Raw genomic sequence first — 21,213 nt, 5'->3', positions numbered from 1 at the left:
GGAGAGAGAGAGAGAGAGAGAGAGAGAGAGAGAGAGTGAGGTTGAGGGAGGCAGAGAACGGAAGGAAACGACAGACATAGAGAGACAGAGACAGAGGCAGAAAGGCACAGTGGGACACGAGGAGACAGGGCGGGAGAGCAAGAGCCGCACACCCGGGGCAGAGCTGCAGAGACCGTGACGCAGGGAAGGGGAAGGGGTGGCCCAGCTGAGGGAGGGAGGGGGACCCTGGAGAGATGGAGATGCGAGGGACGGAGGAGAAGGGGCCACAGAGACCTCCAGACAGCGGGAAGTCGGGGCCAGCAGGGACCCGCGAGGGTTGAACTTCACCTCCAGGCCAGGAGCACAGGCGTGGACTGTTGGAAGCCACCAGGGTGTGGCAATTTGTGACAGGAGACCTGGGCTCTGGAGCTGGACTGCTGGGATGTGACCCCAGCTCTGCTGCCTGCTGGTCAGCACGCCCCGTCCAGCCTCAGTTCCCCCCTGCCAAGGGGCATCGGGGAGCGGGGACACACCAGGGGCTCACTGGGACCACCCAGGTCATCTTGGGTAGCCACTTCTGCGAGGTCCCTGTGGCTGTGTAACTCAGATGCCCACGGGTTCTGGGGACCAGGACGTGGACAGTTGGGGCACGGTCTACAGCTTCTGGGTGAATCGTCTCCTCTGGCCCCTCGAGCTGGGAGTGAGCTGTGATGCCCACTCTTGCTCGGGGACGTGGCCATGCCCCACTGCCTGGTTCAAGCACCCCTGCAGGGTCAGGAGGGTCAGGACACACTCCAGGGATCCCAGGTACAGGAGGCTCCTTTGAGAGTGGCCAGCCCAAGGCTTGTCCCTTGCAAGTGGCTGCTGCCCTCTGCTGGCTGCTTGGGGGATAGGCGCCTGCCTCTGCAGGGCTACCTGCTGCTCACCTGGCTGGCGAGGGGAGTCCTCCCAGGCTCCCTCCTTGGGGTGACCTCAGGCCCGTGCACCTCTCAGCTATGGTGGGTGCTGTCATGGGAATAGGTAGCCTCCCAGTGAGGACCAGCTCAGTGTCCCCAGCTCTGGATTGGGCAGCTCACTGTCCAGTGTTGTTCCAGACCCGGCTCTGCCACTTCCTGGCTGTGTGGCCTCGTACAGTTAATTTTCCCTGAGTTTTGGCCTCTTCTGGAAGAGGGATCAAGGTCTGCTGGGCAGGCACCGTGTGCCAGGCCACGCTGGACCTTTGGTCAGAACCACCTTTGATCTTAATTGTTCTCATTAAGGCCCAGCAGTCCGGGAGGGAGGCACCGTGGTGATTCCATTTTACAGAGGAGGACACCGTCTTGGAGAGTCGGAGCCTCCTGCCCCAGACAAAGCAGAGAACCAGGGAGCAAGTCCAGGTCTGTGCCACCCACCGCCCCTTCCCAAGGCCCACGTGCCCCTGGGTCGCTGGTCCCAGCAGAAACCCAGATTGGCCAACACATGTTCTTGATTGTTTAAAAAAAAAAAAAAGTAAGAAAGAAAGGCTTTAACAAAAGTGTTTTGTTCTGCAGATATTTCCTTCTGCAGTACTGGTGGCCACGACCTTGAGAGAGGTCCTTGGAGGCACGTGGTGGGCACCCAGCCTCTATGCTGGACACCATGGGAGTCTTTGGCAGTCCTTCCCATCCAGTCCCCTGCCTTGACGTACAACCCACAGCAGAGGTCCCAGAGTAGGTGGCCCTCTCCTAGACATCTCAAGGAAGACTTCCCGCCGTCCCGCGGAGCCCGCCACCCACACCCGGGTGGCACAAGGTCCCTTGCGTGGTTACTGAAAGCTCTTTCTAATTTTAACAAAGCTCCTAAAACCCGTTCTAATCTGCGGAATTCGCCTTTTGTGAGAACGGGAGCAGGGCTTTGATTCTAATTAGCAAACCGCAGCCTCCCTTGCAGGGTGAGTCTAACAGCACGAGGTCCCTCAGGCGGCTCGGGGAGGACCGGCCACTTAGTGCCCCATGCTTCAGGTCTGTGGCCGGCTGCGTCCTCACTATTGCAGCAAAATGCAGCTGCATCAGGGACGGAGTGAGCCGGGCGCCGAGGGAGCCAGTGTGAGGGTTTCACCGGCTCCATGGCTCTGCCTGTTCCGTCCCCTCCTCCCTGTTCTCTTTTTTTTAAATGGCTTATTGGCTTTTAGAACGGAAAACTAAATAGTCTGTTCAAGAACTATACGGAGTCATCCCTTTGCAAGTTTATATGTTCAGATCATCAGTTAACTCTTGTTTCTTTTTTTTTTTTTTATAATTTTGTTTTTTGTTTTAGGTGGACACAATATCTATTTATTTTTATGTGGGGTGCTGAGGATCGAACCCAGTGCCTCGAACATGCCAGGCCAGCGCACTACCATTTGAGCCGAATCCCCACCCCTCCCTGTTTTCTTGATGGACAAGACCAGGTGCTCAGGGAGGGCGTTCCCCAAACTGGGCACCATCGTGTGTGAGTCGAACCCAGTCTCAGCCAGCTTTCTGCAAAGGAGCATCTAGTCAGCGTTTTGGGCCACAGACACCGTTGGGGCGAAGTGTGTGGCTGTTCACAAAATACAGGTGGAGGGTGGACTCGGCCTCCAGCCATGGTTGGCTAACCCCTGGCCTTAGCGATTGGGTGTACTACATTGGTCTTTCTAAGGGTTGTTGGGAAGTTGCATGGGCTAGGTTCTGGCCCATGAGCCCTGAAGGTCACTTCCACTACAGGAATTTGGGGAGAGTTTCTTTAGTTTAAAGAACACATTCTAGATGGAAACTTTTCCTGCATGCAGCTGGTGAGAAGGTGATAGGTGGAGCCAGTGCAGCTCTATTGTGCCACGAGGAGAAAAAACCTAGGGTCAAAGTTGACACATGGAGAGTAGAAAGATCCTGGGCCTCCCGAGTCCCTCCATGATCCACCTGGCACTGATGCCTTTCTTAGGACTCACAATGCAAAACTGTAAAGATTTGTATTATTTAAAGCATCTCTAGTAGAAATTTGTTTCCTTATGGCTTAAAAGTCTCCTCATTGAATTCCTAGCCTACCTGGATTTATCTTACCTGGTGCCAAGTAGGAGAAATAAAAATCTGACTTAATTCCAGAAGAAAATCAGCAGCAACCTGTGAGTCAGCCCAGTGCATACAAACCACAGGGGCTGAGTGTACCAACGGGTGGCTTCCCGGCAGGAGTTTTGGATCTGTGTGCTGTTTACGAATCGTTCCCTGCTGCTTTACAAGGGTCAGGGTGGAAGTCACTGTTATTTATGACTGAGAGCACCAGGTAGACTTTCCAGGAAGGTACCAGTGTAGGGTGCCTACAGTAGGTGCTCAATAAACACATGCCATTCTTTAGGGCACTCAGGAGAATCCGCCAGCTGCTTCTTTCTTTCAGTTCTTTCTGTTGGGACCACCACATGCTGTCCCCCAGGACGGGCCCCTGAGTAATGGGGTTTCACCTCAGAGGTGAGCAGGATCTGTCTGCACTCAGCATACCTATGGCGCCGTTGCTTGCCCTCGGGTGCTGGCTGGGGGCATCCTGGGGAGATGTACCCTGGTCTTGCCACTCCTGCTTTGGGGGAGGTGCCAGCAAGAAAGCAGGTCCCCTCTCTAACACCAGAGCCCCCCAGCCCCGGGCCTGGCCACTGTTCTTCAGGCTACAGAAGAAGAACTTCCCACAGTTCCCTAAAGCCTTTATGTCCCTTTGTTATTCAAATTAAAAACAAAACAAATAAAAGAAGGAAGAAAGAGCCCCTCCCTGGAGCCACAGGATTGTCCCAGTGTCCCAGTGCCGCTGGGCTTGGCCCAGAGACACACTGAACATTGCCAAGGCCTGAGGCAGGGGCTTCTCAGACCACGGTGAGGTGCAAACAGGACCCAGACTTTGCACAGCCTGGGGGGCGTTTGCACAGGGGGCCTTGGGCAGCCCTGCCCAAAGTCCCCTCACCCTCAAACCTGGTTTCCTCCCAATGCAAGGGGGTCGGACAGGAGGACCCAGGTCAGCGTGGCATTGCCACAGGCCAGGGGCCTCCTGTGATGGTCAGGGGCCAAGGTGCTCGGGTTGTGCAGCCTGACCTGCCCCCTGTCCTGCGCTCCATAGGGGCCCAGGCTGGTCTAACACCCAGAACACGTTCCCAAGGGTGGGGACCTGTGCTTTTGTACATCAGGCCACCCAAGTGTCAGTGGTTTCTGCTGCCTCTGGACAGAGCCAGGACCCCTTGGCCACCCTGAGAGTCTTGATATCACCCGGCTGTGGCCACCCTACACAAGTCCCTGGGCTGCAGGGCCAAGTGGCCTGGGTTTCTGCCAAGGGCACATTCTGCCTGCCCTGGGTGGGTCTCTGGGAAAGAATGACCACACAGATCTTTTGAGAAACCTGCAGGCGTGAGCTCCGGGGGACGGGAGAACACACTGCCATGGACAGGGGCCTGAAACCGCAGTGGGTGGACACCTCTGCGGGGAGAAGGCCCTTCCTGTTCTCCAGCCACCATGGGTGTCCAGGCCCTCAGGCCGCGGCAGGACGGTTCCAGTCTCCGCTGGTCTCCTGGTGTCTGTCTCTCCTCAGGACACTCGCCATCGGAGCCCCCCACCCATTAGTCCAGGACAATTTTACCTTGAGGCTCTTGGTCACATCTGCAAAGACTCTTTCCGATCAAAGTGACAGGCTCAGGCTCTGTGATGAGAGCATGGACAGACCTTTTGGGAGGCCACCAGTCCTTTGCACAGGTGGATCGGGGTGTCCTTGATCTTAGAAAGCTTGGGCCGATGCTGACCATGGCTCAGGTTATTTCAAGTGGCTCTTGGGCAGGAGGGAGGGGGCGCGCAGGGAAGGGAGAGCCAGGCGTGGTCTCGGGGTCTGGGGGACAGGAGGCTTCTCTGCCTTGTTCCTGACGCTTCTTCCTGTGTTCAGAACCATTTCCGGTGGCTCACAGTGACGGCATTGACATCATGTGACAGCAGAGGCTCCTGGGGGCTGGGCGCCGGTGACCGCAAGGCCGTCTCTTCTGGAAGCCCCTGGCCTGAGTCTCCGGCCAGGGCTGGCCAGCTCCTCTCTCCCAGTCCTGAACACACCCACGCACACGTGAACACACCTGTCTGCACACCCACTCCGCCCCACATTCCCACGCGCACTCTGTTCACAGGCCCACTGCGGTGAGTCTTATGAATGCTCAGGCCGGTGGGGACTTCGGGGACACTTTGGACACTAGGCACAGACGCTCTCAGCCACCTGGCCTAGGAGGGGAGGCTCCCTTTCAGAGTGAAACCCAGAGTGACCTCCGCAGCATCTTCTGTCCTCTCCCCTCCCCCGCCAGGCCCGTGCGCTCTGGGCAGCAGTGTCCTCCGGCTGGCAGAGCCTCTCAGTGCCTCTGACCTGCCCCTGGAGAGGCAGGGCTTGTGGGTCCCGTTCTCTGCTCCAGCCCCGCACCCTTCATAGGGCGCTGGGGGAACGTGGGAGCGAGGGGCTGGGTGGGACAGTGCTGGTGACAGCTCTGAGCCCACCACACCTCCCCCAGCCGGGCCTAGGCCCGCTCCTGGCCCATGACCGCAGGGCCCAGGCTTGGGGGAGAGCCCTGCACTTACAGACCCAGGCCACAGTCCCCCACCCCCCACCCCTCTGCTGGCAGCTTCTGGAACCCCCCTGCTGCCCGGAGTCTGTAGGTGCATACAAAGCCATGTTCCGTCTTGTCTTCTTTTTTTTTTGGTACTGAAGATTGAACCCACAGGTGGTAACCACTGAGCCACATTTTCAGCCGGTTCCCTTCTCTTTAAAATGTTTTGGTTGGAGACAGGCCCTCGCTGAGTTGCTTAGGGCCTCGCCGAGTCGCAGAGGCTGGTTTAGCTGATGTGATCCTGCTGTCTGAGCCGCTCCCGCTGCTGGGATTATAGGCGTGTGCCACCGTGCCTGGCTTGGTCATCATTTAAAATGACTAGTGCACAGGCATCTGGGACGTGTCTGCACAGGTGACCTTGTGTGACCTGTCAGCAGATGCTGGCATCCTCAGCAGAGGACGCTGAGCCTTTGTGAGGCCAAGGACCCTCTGGGATTGTGCAGGCCAGGCAGGGACCTGACCCACGGTGGGCTGGGGCTCTGCCTGCCTCTGTCCGGCTTTGCTTTCTCTTGCAGAGGACAATGGGGGAGAAGAGCCGGTGGCCCCTGCTCCCTGCCTTCCTCACCCACCTGGGAGGCTGCTGATTCACCCTCTCAAAGTGTCCTCCGTGGGCCACTCATCCCCGTGCCACCACCATTGGAGCCACCATCTGTCCCCTGGACAGTTGTGCCAAGGCCTCACTGTCTCCCCTGGGGACCTTCCCTCCTATCTTCCCATGGCCACTGTCTCTGCTTGAACCTCCCCCACTCTGTTGTGAGCGAGCCACACCAGCAACACGACCAAACACACCCGTGTCTTTCCACCGCGTCGAAGTTTATTGAATAACAGTAAATTCACAAGTGACAGCGCTGTCCCCAGAGCAATTCACCAGTTCTCATGGTCACATCCGGTCCACTGCAGGCTCTTTTATTCCAATCTTGATTACTAATATCCATGACACTTGAGTCACACGTCACCCTTTACCAGGTGACATATGATTGCATGCATAAGGTTACATAGATCGTATTTTTACAGAAAGGGTCAAGGTGGCCACAGGGCTTCAGGAGGCTGCACTGAGAGCAAAGCCTGAGGGTCCTTGGGTGGTCAGGTAAGATTAAGAACCAGGACCAGCCAGAGAACTCGCCCAGGACCCTGAGCTGTCAGAGCACAGAGCACCCCAGGCAGGGTGCGGGAGCCAGGCAGTTCCCAGTGAGCCCGTCCAGAGGGAGACTGAGCTGAGCAGAAGCCCCAGAACAGAGCCTGAGGCTCTTCCCTTGTCCCTCAGATGTCTGATGGCCTGGTGGGCTGCACCAACCCATCTTGGGGGCTCCTGGATGGGCCTCAGTGAGGGGCTGTTCATTCGGAGGTCTGGGCAGCTGGATAAGCTCATGGGCCTGGTTTTCTGCCCTGGGGTCGAAGTGCCCATCATCCGTGTGCTTCTGACCTCACTTGGTAAGTGCACGCTTTGACCGGCACAGTTAATGGATCAGCTTGTACCTGGTGGTGGCTCGGCAGAGGGTGGTGGTCGACTTCTGCAGACAAGGCGTGGAGTCCTTCAGCCTCAGCACTGTACCAGCAAGGAGCACCCATGGCAAAGGGCTGCTTTGTCACGTGGAGTAGCTGGGGTCAGGCACAGCCTGGAAACCGCTGTCCTGTTCATCATGGAGTCCCTAGGGGGCTGGGCCCACCTGCTCCCCACAGCTCCTCCTCATCGGATGAAGCCAAACCCCTACCTTGGCTCTGGGACCACTGTCACCCGGCCCCTCCCCTGCCTCTCTCCAGCATCGTCTCCCAAGCCGCCTTTGGCACCCTCACCCCAGCCAGGTGCCTGCTCAGACTCAGCTGCCCCGCGCCCGCCCACCGCAGGCCTGTGCACTGGCCACTCCTCCGGTCTGTGAGGCTCTTGTCACAGATGGCCACAAGGACTGCTGGTGGGATCTCAGGATCTGTCACTGCCTCCAGGAAGCCCACCCTGACCCCTCGCTCTCCCTATGCCCTACGGCAGCTCTTTGGAGGTTCCTGGTTGTGTGGACAATCAGCCCCAGGGGTAATGCCAGGGTCTTGTCTGCGCATTTGTTTGTGTCCTGTTTCCCAGCTTCAGTGCAGGATCCACGAGGGCGCGGGGCTTGACAGTGACACTCTGTGGGTGAAGCCACAAGCAAGGGTAGACAAGATGGCAAGCTGTCCTCGTAGATCTCACAAGGCAGGCCACATGGTCCTGGAAGTCCCCATCACTGTCATGGACCAAGATGATCCATGATCTGCTGGACGAAGAATCCAGCTGGCTGGACGCTCCTACCCGTCCTGGCCGAGGTTCAGCTTGCAACTGGGGCAGAGGATGGACGTTTCAATTCCAGTTCACGGTCAGGGCCTGGGTGGGGGGAGGCCAGGCACCGGAGCAGGGTCAAGAGAGGGAGCTCCTCCTGTGACCCTGGGGAGTGTGACCTCTGCACTTCCAATTACTGAGCCAGGTCTGGGAGGGGACCCTGCAGCTAGTGAGAAGTGGGCTCCTCTCCCTGATGCCCTTGGGCCCTGCCGGAGGTCGGTGAGTCAGCACCTACCGACTCTTTCTGATCCTGGAATCTGGCACAGGATTTGGCACAGCGTAGGCGTCAACAGGAGAGGCAGCGCCACCCAAAGAGTTGCGGAGCCAAAGACGAGATGTGGGAAAGATCACCCGTCTCTCTGAAGCGTCCAGAAGGTGGGAGACAGGGGGGAGGAACCCAGGCCTTTGGGTGGAAACTGGTCCACAGTCTCAGCCGTGGGGTGGGGTGAGGCTGGTCTGTTGAAACTCAGTCCCTTCCCCGTCCCTCCTCACGGGGTGGTGGCCATCAAGACAGAGTGCGCAGGCGTTGGGGACAGGAGGTGTGATCGGCTGGAATGCGCACTTCTGGGGCCTCTGAGCTGATCTTGTCCCTAGTGCCAACACCTGAGGGTGCTGACGCATGGTGAGTGGGGGCCAGTGCTGTGCGTGGTCTCGCGGGATTGAAATGCCACCTGGACCAGCCTCAGACAGGGGGTCCCGGGAGAAGGCTACAAGGGCAGCCCACGACCAGCCAAGGGAACCCAGGAGACTGGACTCAACACCTCCCCTCTCCGTACCTTTGCCACGTTCTTTTCTTTCTAGAAAGACTGGCTGCCTTGGGCTCTCAAGGCCATCCACCCCTTGCAAGGACTATATGCTACCACCCAAATCCCCAAAGAGCATTTCCCAGGGAAGGACCCTGATTGGCTGGGCCTGAATCCCATGCTCCTCTCTGGACCAGTCAGAGGAAACCAGGAAGTGAGGGTGATGTGACATATGGTGGCTTCTGTTGCCACCGAGTGAGTTGTGTGGGTGCAGGGGGTGTCATGCATGGGTTCTTTTTCTATTCCTAGAATGAGATACTGAGCCAGTGATCCCACAGGTATCCATAGAAGAAGTACATTTGTAAGAAATAATTCATTTTTTAGATATTGCTATGGTTTAGATGCAAGGTGTCCCCCAAAAGCTCCTGGGTGAGACAACGCAAGAAAGTTTAGGGGTGAAATGATTGGATTAGGAGAGCCCTAACCTCATCAGGGCATTGACCCAGTTGGATAACTGGGTGGTAACTGTGGGCAGGCAGGTGTGGCTGGAGGAGGTGGGTCACTGGGGCGTGCCTGGGGGTTTGTGTTTTGTCCCTGGTGAGCGGAGTTCAGTCTCTGTGCTTCTGGTGCCCTGTCTGAGCTGCTCTCCTCTGTCACGTGCTCCCACCATGATGTTCTGCCTGACCTCAGGCCCAGTGCACTAGAACGGGCCATCTGTGGACCGAGACTTCTGAAACCATGAGCCCCAAATAAACTTCTCCACCTTTGAACTTGTTCCGTCAGATCCTTTGGTCACAGACATTCACAGAAGTGATACGTTCTTATTGTACTAAATGCTGCTCATTGAGGGGGAACAAAATCACCCAGGATGCAATTCTTCTGAAGTCCTGACCTTGACCCTGGGCAACTCCCTGGCTGTTCTGGGGTCTCCTGTGCTGTTCCTAAGTGGCCCAGGGTGCAGGCTGGGCCTCTTTTCTACACTCACTCACTCCTGGGGGAGTTTTCCAGCCTCTTCCTGTCACAAAGCTTCCTGAGGGTCCAGGTCTGGCCTTGGCCTCTCCTATCAACACTGGCTAGTGGTGAGTGACCGTCTCTGACACCCGGCTCACCGAGGGCTTCTGCTCTCCCAGCTCGCCGGCGGCTTCCGGGTCCTCCCTGCTCCTGGGGCAGCTCAGCCCTCCGGGGTGCGTCTTAGAGTCTCCATAGCACCTCGGATCTCCCTGCCTCCTCTTGCACCTGTCTGCCAGGGAGGCCCCGGCTTTGCCTTAACCCAGCTCCACGCGGGCTTTGCGCCTCCCTGCCCCCTGCGTTGAGCGACTCGGCCTCCCTCCTGCAGTCAGAGCAGCCGCCTAGCTGGTGGCTCCCCTCTTCCCAGGCCCGCCTTTGACCAGCCCAGCCCCACAGGCAGGGGCCTGCTGCAGTCAAGGGCCACACTGCCCCTTCCTCTGACCTCGGTGGCCTCCTGGCAAGTTTAGAGCACAGGTGTAGGATTTTTTTTTTTGCGGGTGATGAAAATTTTCTAAAAATAGATGGTGGAGATAGTTCATGTACAAAAAACTCACTGAATCATGTCCTTTAAAAGAGTATTATGTTATTAAAAAGCTATTGCTGGGCAGGGTGGCGCACACCTGTAATCCCAGCAGCTCCGGAGGCTGAGGTAGGAGGATCTCGAGTTCAAAGCCAGTCTCAGCAACAGGGAGGTGCTAAACAACTCAGTGAGACCCTGTCTTTAAATAAAATACAAAACAGGGCTGGGGACGTGGCTCAGGGGTCAAGTGCCCCTGAGTTCAATCACCGATACTGGCTTCCACCGCCAAAAAAGCTGTTATTTAAAAAAAATAAATTAGACTATTTTGAGAGCTGGGGGCTAACCCTGACCCTCTACCGTTGGCCTGAACTTAGCCTCCAGGAGTCTCTGCCAGTGTGGTTTGCAGCCATGATGTCACTCCTGACGCGGACGTGCAGCCTGGGGAGTCCGCCACGGAAGGTGCACTTGCCACCAGCAAACTGAAANGTCTTTGGCTCCGCAACTCTTTGGGTGGCGCTGCCTCTCCCATCCTGCCCCTCTGCTTGGCTTCCCTCTCTTCTCTCCAGGGCCCTCCGTCCCCGGGGCAGCTCTGTGTTCTTTTTTGATACTGAGTTGGTGTCTGGGGGCCGCCATGACAAACTACCACAAAGCAGGCGGTTTAAGAAAACAGAGACGCCTTCTCCACCATCCAGGAGGCGAGGGCTGCAGGGGTGGGTGCTGCCGAGCTGGCTGCGTTGGGGGCGCTGTGGGAGCCCGCCCCATGCCTCTCTGCCGGCTGCTGGGCCAGGGCAGGTGATGACACCCAGGATCCAGCTGTTGGTGCCAGATCCGGCTGGCCTCCAGGCACCAGCACCAGTGGCTGACCTGCGGCCACTCACGGACCCTAGTGACAGCTCTGGAGGAAAGTCCTCTGGCGTAGGGTAGAGGGTGGGTGCTGGAAGACGGCCGCCAGCTGGCCATTCAGCCCAGGGCTGTCAACCTGACCCCATGCCCTCGTCCCACCCCCACCAGAACACGCTGCCAGGTCCCCTCTGGGCCTTTGCTTCAGCTGTGTCCCCCCCAGAATGTCCTCACAGCCCACACAGCCTGCAGGTCCTTCAGCCTTGGGGGCAGTGTCCTCCTGTTGGCCTCACCCTGGCACCTCAGCAGGGCCACCTGCGCTCCAGTGGGAATGGAGCTGTCTGGGGTCACCTTCTGCCCCTCAGCTTGCCCCTGCTGGCCAGGCTCCCTGAGATCCCGGCCACCACGCTGGGGAGTGCAGGGTGCTGTTGGCCCCACATGCGCAAAGCCCCATGGGTGCAGGGGGTGCCTGCTCTTCTTACGACAGCCTCACTGAGCCGTGAGATGGTGTCGGTCACATCAGAAAATGTCACAGGCACAGAGCTGGGTCGAGGGGCCTGAGAGGTGACTGGCTCCAGCACCTTCTTGCTGTCTGTCAGGGGTCAGGTTGAGACCTGGGACACCCACCCTGGAGCTGGGGCCAGTCCTCAGCCGCCCTTCTCCAGGTCAGAGCTCCTCAGCCTCCCTGAGGCCTCACTGAGGAGGTAGAACAGTGACCTTGACCTTGTGGTTCCCTCCAGCCAGGGAAAGTGGCAACTCCAATGACCCTGATCCACTGAGCAGAGGAGGGCGGAGGACCCCCTTCCCAGCCTGCCCGGCTCCCGCTCCCCTGGGGCTTTTGTGAAGACGCAGATGCTCACATAGGAGGGCGGGGGAGAGGTCTGAGACTCGGCATTTCCTAAAGTCTCCCTGGAAGCGCAAAGGGTGCGGGGGCACAAGGCGATGGGGAGCCAGAGGGCAGGAGCTGCCCCAGCTCAGGACAGCTGAGAAATAGCAGCCCACCAGGCAGCAGTGAGAGTCAAAGGAGCCCTGTGAGGGGGACCCTGAGGAGGGGGGCTGGACGGGGGCGTTCCCTCTCACTCTCTGAGCTGTGCGAACGTCCCCTTCCCTTCGTGTTTGAGCTTATTGGTCATCACGCACTGTCTTAATAGCCACAGCTGTCCTCTGCCTTTGCCACCAACTCCCGCTCTACCACAGGACCCTGCCTTGGGAGCACACCATCCCCCGCCAGGGGCCCCAGCATGCTGGCCACTTCTGTCCCCCAGAGCCTGGCAGGCACATGGTTTATGAATGAACCAAGCTCCTGGGGCACCTACTGTGACTTGGGCGCTCGGAGATGGTCCTCAGCCCTCCCAAGCCCATCTCCGGGTCCCTGCCTCTCCAGCACTGAAGCGCTCCCCTGGGCCACCAGACCCCGTGTGTCTTGGCTGAATGCGATGGCAGCTGAGCAAGCTCCTGGGACAGATGGGCAGCTCTTCAAAGTAGAGAAGCCACCACATTCCTGGGGTGGAGAAGGACCCTCAGAGGTCAGGCCAAGGTCATGCTTCTCCACCCTGGATGGGAGGAAAACTCAGACTTGGCTGCAGAGGGGAAGCTGGGGGCTGTTTGGAGACCTTATGCTCCAGTCCCCCAGGGCTGGCTCCAGGGCTTGCAGAATGTCTGGCTTCTCTGTGGGGAAAGACTAAACAAAACTGGTGAGCCTCTGAACTGGCTGCATGTGGGGCACAGCCAGCCTGCGGGGGGCCCTGACCCGGCCCAGACTCACTATCTCCTGACCCTGGTTTGAGGCCTTGGACGGGGGTCAGTGGCTGCCCTGGGAACAGCCCACCATGCAGGGAGGCCAGGGGATGGTGGGCAGCTCAGGGAGGAGGAGGCTGAATCTGCAGGATCTGTGGTGTTCAGAGCAGAGGCCAGCGGGGCCGGCCGGAGCAGGCCAGAGGCCAGGCGCGCAGGAAGAGGGGCCACCAGCATGGCCCAGCTGTGATGGCACACAGGCCACCTCCAGGACACCAGCCAGCTCCTCTCCTGCTCTGGGACCATCAGGTCACACAGGTGTCCCCTGGCTGGGCAGGTGTAAGAGTGGTGGGGGAGGGGAGAGAGAGGGTTCTGGGTCTTTAGGACTTTTGTTCTTTACTTTTTTATTTTATTTTATTTCAATTAATCTTGTTGGAGTAAAAAATTCAAACCCGACAGCTTCGGTGCTTGGGCCTGGCCGGCATTACCAACCCCAGGACAAATCCCTTGACCCGCGTCATTGCCGTGGCCGCTCCCCACCCCCTCACCTCACCTCCACGGCAGAGCCAGGCTCCGGGCTGTCAAGGGACTTTTACGGCGCACTTGAGTGGCCACGGGTGGCCACACGAAAACTTACCATGGTGGGTATGTGAGGGTGGTTCTGAGAAGCCCAGCATTTGGATCTGTGGACGTGGAGCAGATGGCTGTCCCAAGAATCAGTGGATGTCACCCAGTCCCTGAGGGAGATCAGAACTAACACAGAGAAAGGACAGGCTGGCCCTGTCCTCCTGCCTGCTGCAGCTGGGCACCTCTGCCAACTTCTCTGGCCCTCACACCACTGGCTCCCTGGTTCTTGGCCCTTGGTCTTGGATCAGAGGGACACCAGGGGCTTTCCTGGGCCACCAGCTTGCAGGTCACAGATGCAGGACTTCTCAGCTTCCCTGACAGAGAGAGCCAGTCCCTCAGGCTAGGCCTGCTCTCTTGGTTGGGTTTCTCTTGAGAACCCCAACTTTCGCACCTCCCAGGTCCACCTCCCTGGCAGGGAGACGGAAGCTCCGAGAAGTGAATCCACTTGTCCAGGTTTGGGCCTCAGTCAGGATGCGTTGGATCCTGGAGTTGAATTCACCTCTGCCTCTCTGTGGGTGCTGGCCAGATCCCAAGCCCGGTGCCCTCCTGTCGTCCCTATCAACGCTGCCTTCCTGCTAATGACACAATTATAATCAAGAGAGCCGGAGCCACTGGCCAAGGAGGTCTGGTTGTGATTTATCCCAATCAGTTTGGCCCATCCTTAATCAGAACAATCATAAACAGGAAACAAAGAGGTTGGCTCCGTGACAGGGCCCCCGGGACCCCAGCAGGCCTCCAGGAGTCTCTGCCAGTGTGGTTTGCAGCCATGATGTCACTCCTGACGCGGACGTGCAGCCTGGGGAGTCCGCCACGGAAGGTGCACTTGCCACCAGCAAACTGAAATCCAGGCCTCCTCCCTCCGGATGGCGCGTGGAGGGAGCCCCCAGTTGCCTGGGTGTGCCTGCCCTCCCCTCTGCCCTCAGCGGCTCGCTGGCCTTGGTGTGGAGCAGACAGGCAGGACTTTTCTTCCTTCCACTCCTCCATGCAGCTGCCGGAACCTGCAGAGGCAGAGAGCAGCAAGCACAAGCAAACCCGAACCGAGCTTATAAACCCGCTAACCCGACCCCCCACGAGCCCCCAGCGGATCGACTAAGAGACGCGAGTTTTTCTTTTTCAATAAACAAAATGGTGCCCTGCATTCGGGTTGGGGCCCTCTTCTGCACTCTTCTTAGACTGATGTCCTTGATCTGTGACCTCGGCCACAGAAGGCCAGCATAGGGGAGGCCATCTTGGTGGGACTGCTTTGGCCTGGCCTCCGACTTGGAGAGTTCCTTCCCTCCCTCCAGCAGGTGCAGTGTGGTGGGCACAGGGTGTGCCTGCAGCCTGGCTTGTCACCTCCTCTCTGGTTACTGTGTTCTGCCACTGTCCCCTCCCCTTATCCACAAGGTGGCTGAGGCACACCAGACATTCTGAAGTCAGGGAAAGGGCTTTAACCCCAGCGGGGCTGCAGAGTGCCTGTCCCGGGACTGTGCAGGAGCATGGGGAAGAGGGGCTCCTCTCAGCGAGACTGAGAAACTGGGGCACACGGTCCTGGCATGGTGGGAAGCCTCCAGGAGGCGCGTCTATCTGTACAGAGGGAGGGAACTGAGCTGGGTGAGAAAGTCTGTGTCCAGCCGCACCTGACATCCTCTGCTGGGCTTTGCAACCAGGCAAACCAATAAATATGATTTTTGTGTAAGTCAGATTGAGTTGTGCTTCTGTGGCTTAATCGAAAGACTTCATTATTTGCCACAAATAGACTTCTACCTTCTTTAGGGTCCTGACCATGCAGTAGGCTCTGTGATAGGAACCCGACGTACCCCTTCAGCAACCTGGATACACACTCTGCACATCAGGTATTCTAGAGATAGCAAGAAGTTCTCCCTCTCCATCCTCCATAGAAAGACTCTGTGCCACCGGCAGCTTCCGGAGAGGATAGCCACATCTGTGTCCCTACATTATAGCTAATCAGACCACCGACAGCCCCAGGCCCCACCTGAGCCAATCAGCTGCTCTTTCCTGGGAGCCTGGGTTTGAGATCCAGGGTCCCTGGCTGCCCACAGCGAGCGAGTGAGGAGACACTGGCCGCTAGTGTCTGGGGATGTTGGCGGCAGAGGCAGGGGATAGATAACTGAACAAACCCGGGACGAATGCAGTTAAGTAGGTAACAGGACGGCAGATGTAGCAAGAATAGGTAAATAAAGAAAACTGTTGTAAATGCCCAATTAAATTTGAATTCAGATAAATGACAATTTATGGCTAAGTATGTCACACAATGCTTGAGACTTACTGAAACTGCCTGCTCATTAGCTGGAGTTTGAATTCAAGGGTGCGCTTGTTTTCTCGGGTGGTGCTAATAGCTGACCGATGGGTCTCTCAGGGTTGGGTCACCTGGGAAGTCTACAGGAAGAAGGCCAGGCCACCGGGTGGAGCAGGGCCCTTGTGAGGCTCTGTTCCCACAGTGGCATCGCCCCTAGTCTCAGCTGCTCCTCACGCTGTCAGCTGAAAACTGGGGGTGGGAGTCACTGTCCCCTCAACCCTTCTCCCGTCCAACCCACCAGCTTCTGTGCTCTCAGCCCTGCTGCGAGGGAACACACTGAATCTATTTAGTGCCCCACCTGCACCCCCATCCTGAGCCAGCTGGGTTCAACCAGCGTCCACCTGGGCCCCAGAGGACATTCGACAATGTCTGCAGAAATTTTTGGTTGTGACAACTGGGAAGGGTGCTACTGGGAAGGGTGCTGCTGGCACGTGGTGGTAGGGGCCAGGGCTGCTGCTGACCACCCTATAGTGCCCGGGACCAACAGCACGCAGATAGCAGCCTGGCCCTCATATCGGCGGTGCCGGGTTGAGGAACCTGGGACCACGTAGTGCCCTGCTGGATGGACAGACCTCACAGTGCTGTCCCCGGTCTCCTGGCCTCTGCATGCCCTTCCCAGTCATCCTAGGAGGCCACCAACCTTGGCAGCCTCCTGGTGAAACTGCCTCAGTGACCCCTTCTTCTCTGAGCAGTGATTTCTCTCGTGGCCTCAGACTGCCCATCTCCAGCCCCTGCCCCTGCACTCTATTTCTTTTCATTCTTATTAATTGATCAATTGGTGGCAGTGCTGGACAAGGAACCCAGGGCCTTGCACATGCTAGGCACAAGCTCCACCGCCGAGCGGCACCCCGGCCCTTCTTAGTTTTTACTTCAACACAGGGTCTTGCTGTGGCTGGCCTCGAACCTGTGACCCTCCCCCCACCTTGGCTTCCTGAGTCGCTGGAATCACCTGCATGCACCACCACACCCAGCTTGCCCTGCACTTTAGGTGAGGGCTTCCTTCCTCCTTTCTGTCCCTGCTCCGTTGTCACCCCCTTTGGGCAGCCTTCCTGGGCTTCTGCGCCCCTGACACCTGCCACATTTTACCCGCTTTCCGTGCTCCAAGCACACACACCCCTCTCACACTCTGAATCTTGTCCATTCCCATCAGTGCCCACCGTCCTTTGGCAGATACCAGCAGGGGGCCTGCTCCGAGGTAAGCTTCCCGAGGGCAGACACAGCTGCTCTTCGTCTCACTGCCGTGCCCCAGTGCCTGTCACATTTATTGACCAGCTGAGAGACCCGACCGTGTCCCAGTGGGTCGCCCATTAAAATCAGGAGCAGCTGTGGCATCCACGAGCCTGGCGCAAAGGAGAAGGCAGCCTTCCTTGTCCAGAAATCGGCAGGTCGTAAGCCAAGGGCAGGGTCCTTCTGAGCGGGGGTCCTGGGCTCCCCCATGGGGCATACTTGCAGTGCTACTTTGCCCCCCTCAAATCCCAGCAGAGCGTGCACAACAGGGCGTAAAGCAACGGGAGAAAAACAAGGGGCAAAGCCGCCTTCCCTGCAGCTAGGTGGCCCTCCATCTCATCTACCCTACAATTGCTGCCTTTCATCTTTTGCTGGGAAAACATCTTCTCTTTTTGGCAGAAGGTGCTGGTGGACACCACCACTAGGCCGCGCGCTGGACACCCGCTAACTGTTTCCTGCACCTCTGCTCAGAGGCCTGGTGAGGCGGTTCCTCCACGCTCCCCTTGTGGGAGAGAGCCTCGTGGCCAGCAGAGGGGGCCACAGGAATGCTGAACGGGCCTGCTCCTCCCTCTTGGCCCTCCTTCACTGGCTGCTGGGATGTCTCATTCTCGGGAAGATCCGGAATTCCATGGCCTGTTCGGGCCACTCTGTCCCTTTCTGCATTTGGGATTCCATGGCCTTCCTGGGTCGAGGCCCCGACCGTGGATCTCAGCCCAGCCCTGCTCCGGGAAGCTCTGGTCCCCTCGGTCTGCAGCCGCACAGGGCACCTGGGCTTCGGGCTCTTAGACACCCCACTCCTGACTCCAGGTGGGAATCCTGCCAAGCAGCGGTGGTCACAGAGAAAGGGGGTCTTTCTTGTGGGGAGAAGGGAATGAGTACTGTCCCCTTCTTCTTGCCCGGGGCACCTGTCTTCACTTCTTCCTTAGAGGAGGGTGTTCATGGAACAGACAGGTCATGCTCAGGCGTGGGCCAGCCAAGGAGGGACAGCCGGTGCTACATGGTTGGCAGGTGCTTGAGCCGTCGCCGGCCTGCTCCTGTCTCGCTTGTGTCTTGGGCAGACCTGGCCCTGGCTCCTCGCAGCCAGATGTTGGGGACAAGGGGCGTGGGGCTGCAGCTGCTCCTTGCAGCAGAGCTCCCGGGATCCTCCTGCAGGCCCCGCGTGGCTGTCTCCCCAGTGAGGTGGGGTGGCATGTACAGACTGCTTGCGGACGTGTTTCCTAATAACAAGCTTTTCAACAAAAAGGATAATTCAAAGTTTATGCAAGGTGATAGAAAACCCGAATGACTCAAAAGGTATTCGGGAGCGGCTGCTCCCGCTGGTCAGGATGAGTGATCCCGAGAGATTACCCGCCACTTAACGAGACTGTCTCCAGGGTGAAAGCCCAAAATAAGGAAACCTTCGGCAGGAAGGCTGGCTTAGACGCTCCTTTGGCAGGTGTTTGCAGGCAGGGACTCCTTCTCCAGGTGTGGAGAGAGCTCTCCCTGCGCCACCCCTTGACAGAACCACAGCCAGGGACCCGCCAAGCCGCGTGCTTTCAAGACAAAAGCCAGGATCCCCAGGACCTCTGCACAGAGCAGGTTGTGTCAGAGGGGCCAGAGGCGCTCTAAGCCATCCTCTGTGACTTGGGAATGGAAGTCCCGCCCGGAGCTGGAAAGAGGACCCTCTCTGTTCTGGATCATGGTGCTGTGACATAGTGAGTCCCTCCTCTCCACCAGCAGAGCTAGGCAAAGCCAGAGTCCCCACACCCCTCCACCTCTCTCCTGAGGCCCTTTGCCCTTTTCCACTCCTGAAGAGACTGTCCCAGCAGCACCTCCACAGCCAGGGGAACCCCAAACCGACAGGACAGCCGAGGGCAAAGGGCTCCAGCAGGCAAAACGGGCGGCAGACCTGGAGGGCGCCTTGGAGCTTGCTTCCAGAGGCCAAGACCAAAGCTCCCTTTTAAAAAGTCCCTCCTTTGGTCAGGCTCAGGGGCTCCGACTCAAAGCCAGAGATTCTTTTGAAAATGCCATAATTAGAACATGCCTGTCCTCCAACACGGCCGCTCAAGGAAGGCGGAGGAACTCAGAGAAACACAGAACAGAGCAAGCGTCCCCACACTGTGACTGTCACATAGAACTCAGCCCAGAGCAGGATCCAGCCCTTCCCTCCAGGGGTCCTCGGTGCCCTGCCTGCAGGAGGAAGGAGGAGCACCCCAGCAGTGAGTACTAAGTGCCCCCAGAAAGTGGCTCGGCAGAGCCTGATGCCTTGGCTCCGTGAACACTGTCACTCTTCAGTCATAAACGTGGAAGTGACATACGTGTCCATCAATCGCCAAGGAAGCCTGCTTCAGCCCGACTCTCCAAGTAGTAAAAATCGGTTCCAATATAATTTAACCCACATCAGAAGTCAGATTTGCAATGAATATTGTCAGGAAACTAACTACACATTACATTTTAAAGATTGGTCTATAATTACAGGCTTAATTAATTACACCAGGAGCTGCTCTGGAAAAGGTGTCCTATTTTGCGCTGAGAGGTGGCCTATTAGACCCTACCGTCCTCGCAGATCCGTGAACCGGTGCTCACAGGTTGGGTTTCCACCAAGAGGCCCACCTGCTGTGCTAGTTGGAAGTTCCACCTGTGTCACTTAACAAGAGAGAAAGAAAACGGAAGTACACATTTTTTTTTGGTGGGGGGGCAGTTAGCCAAACAGAAGAGAGTGGATGGAGAAGGTCAAGTCCATCCCTTGATTCTCTCTCCCAGGCTTTGGCCTGGGTTCAAATCCTGCTGTGGATGCTCCAGGGCCTTTTCTGACCCGGGTTCGAATGCCTGTGCCCTGTGGATCTCCGGGTCCCTGCAGCAAAGCCAGGTGGCACCTGGCTTGCCCCTTGGTCCTGCTCCTGCCAGGGGCTTTGGGCCTTCAGTAGGACACGTGGCACGTTTTAAGACACTTTTGTCTTGTTTGACAGCCTTGCAGGCTTCAGGCCTCCAACATGGAACAACCTCAAGTGACCCAGGACTGTGGGAGGGGGCCGCCGCAGGTGCCAGGGGCTGGCTCACCATCAGCTTGGTCCTTCCTCGGTGCCCATGAGCCCTGGGTGGCCTGTACCTAGATCTGTTCTGTTTTGAAACAAACTTGGGACCACCCTGTGTATGCTTCCTTTCACCTCGTGCCAGAAACCAGGGGGAAGCCAGCCCACGTGGCCGCTCCTACCTCTCTGGGTCTTGAACCAAGATCCCTCCTTTCAGCCTCTGAGGTGAGATTCTCCCATGATGCCCAGCTGGGCTGCCAGTCATTGGGAGCAAGGCCCCTGCCCTGGCCGCGGGGGTCTCCTGTAGGAGAGATGGTGTGAGCCCTTCCCCAGGAGACTTTAGTGCAGATGGTTAGAGGGGTCTTGGCTCCATCCCTGGAAACAAGGCTCTCGTGGAAAGTGACCACAGAGCTTGGGGGCCAACACATCCTGGGTGAAAACGGAAAACTTCACACCCCAGGATCCCTCTGCAGTGGGCAAGTCAGGACGACCGGCCACCGTGGTGGGGCTGGGGAGCCTCCTTAGGGGTTTGGTGGGTCCATGCCACAATCAGAAGGTTGAGTGACCGCTGGAATGTGCTCCCCAGAAAGTGGACATTGGTGGAGAGGGGTCCTCTGTGGAGGCTCGTGACACAGCCTCTGTAGTCAGGGCTGTCCGACTGACCGTGGCCAAAAGCAGGAGCCAAACAGTGGTCTGTGCGTTCATCCCTGATGGTGCTCAGGGCAGTGCCTGTGACCGGCATTTAGCTGGTGACACTTTGCAGCCAAGACACTCTCCTGACATTGTGGCCTCAGCCAGGAACCCCATAGAGCCAGCGTGAGGCCCAGAAGCCCCTCTGGGAACTTGTCTTCAAGGTCAGCCCAGATGACACTGGACACGTAACTGCAGCCTCGGGATCTTGGACCCTGGGTTTGAAAACTGGCTCATCCCCAAAGGACTACAGCAGGAGCTGGGAAGGACACAGGCCACAGGAAAGCAGGAGGGGACTCGTTGGGCCCTGGGCTCCCCCGAGGCACACGCAGGCCATGTGGTGTGTCCCCACCAGCACCATCTTGGCGGCTGGAGACAGCGCACTTACAACAGCCGGGAAGGCTGAGCAGGCCCAGGGCTCCTTTGGTGCCACTTGGCTCCGGCCTCCTGGTGCCCGTGGAAGTCCAGGGTCCCCCTCTTGTCACTTGTGCCGGCCAGCAGGGTCGCAGCCTCTGCCAGCCGCGCTGGGCCTGGTTGTGCTCAGTGTGTGTGTGTCCCCACCCCGCCACCCGCTTCCCAGGTGGAAGGCGCTCCACCAGGTGACTCTGTGGGGTGGCAATGGGGCTTCCATCCTCCATCAGCCCCCCAC

At 58.0% G+C, this 21,213-nt stretch overlaps 1 long non-coding RNA gene across 3 annotated transcripts; it reads left to right on the top strand.

Annotated features, from left to right (window-relative positions):
• The first annotated feature begins 1,247 nt into the window (after positions 1-1,247).
• Positions 1,248-6,362, top strand: LOC125618973. Of its 3 annotated transcripts, none has more exons than XR_007350382.1 (5): positions 1,248-1,355; positions 1,509-1,667; positions 2,254-3,416; positions 4,516-4,676; positions 4,861-6,362. It is a non-coding gene; the product is annotated as an uncharacterized LOC125618973 (long non-coding RNA). The 3 variants fall into 3 exon arrangements; XR_007350383.1 differs by having other exon boundaries at positions 1,509-2,509; positions 3,346-3,416; XR_007350381.1 differs by having other exon boundaries at positions 1,509-3,416.
• The last annotated feature ends 14,851 nt before the right edge of the window (positions 6,363-21,213 follow it).

This window comes from Marmota marmota, unplaced genomic scaffold, assembly GCF_001458135.2.
Source record: "Marmota marmota marmota unplaced genomic scaffold, marMar, whole genome shotgun sequence".
In the NCBI taxonomy this organism is placed as follows: domain Eukaryota; kingdom Metazoa; phylum Chordata; class Mammalia; order Rodentia; family Sciuridae; genus Marmota; species Marmota marmota.
The sequence above is the reverse complement of the archived record's forward strand: the minus strand, read 5'-3'. Positions and strand labels throughout refer to the sequence as shown.